Raw genomic sequence first — 844 nt, 5'->3', positions numbered from 1 at the left:
GTGTGTGTGTCTGTCTGTGGTGTGCTGGTCTCGTTAGTTTTTAATGGCTGTGAGCTGAGGTGCTCTTTAAGAAGAGGCCTCTAATGAATAATGCAGTCTAATTCAGTCGCACTCCAACCGAAGCAAGCCCATCAGTTGGACTTCTGAGGCCCGAATCACTGATCAGCACATTTGTTCGCTCCGTGTGTTGTTTCAGTGCAGACGGCTTCCCCCTTCTTCCCCTGAGGTCACCGGAAACACACCTTTCCTCACAGTGCTCACTATCAGCCCATATCTGCAGGGGGGGGATGGTAAAGGGTGGCATGGGGTTGCAGTGGCCACCCCACAGCCCGCATGTCAAATGCTGTTCAGATTTAACACATTATTTAAGATAAATTTTAAAATAACGTGGTTAAAACAGAAATTAATGACCAGTGTGTAGGATTTAGTGGCATTAGTGGCGAAGTTTCAGATTGCAACTAACTGAACACAGCTTGCATCTGTTATTGACGACGTGGGAATGAAGGACAGGCTGTGAAGTGTGTAGGAGAAAATTACATGGTGTCACGAAAACTCGTGAAAACCAGTGTTTTGGTTTGTCTCTTCTGGGCTGCTGTAGAAAAATGGTGGTTCAACGAGACTCCATGAAAGGAAACCCACAGCGTGCTGTAGATAAAAACATCTCATGTAAGGTAACAAAACACAATAATTCCTATATTACGGTGATTAAACACTAATGAGAAACATACCTCATGATTGATTATTATCCATTGCTGCCTATAGATCCTTCTGAATGTCACACTGGACCTTATAACACTCATAATTTAATGATCTGTTATGGACACATTACAGACATGTTAGAAGG

Source organism: Morone saxatilis, unplaced genomic scaffold (assembly GCF_004916995.1).
Source record: "Morone saxatilis isolate NCDOM2014 unplaced genomic scaffold, NCSU_SB_2.0 Contig8, whole genome shotgun sequence".
NCBI lineage: Eukaryota > Metazoa > Chordata > Actinopteri > Moronidae > Morone > Morone saxatilis.
This window is presented reverse-complemented; position numbering follows the sequence as displayed.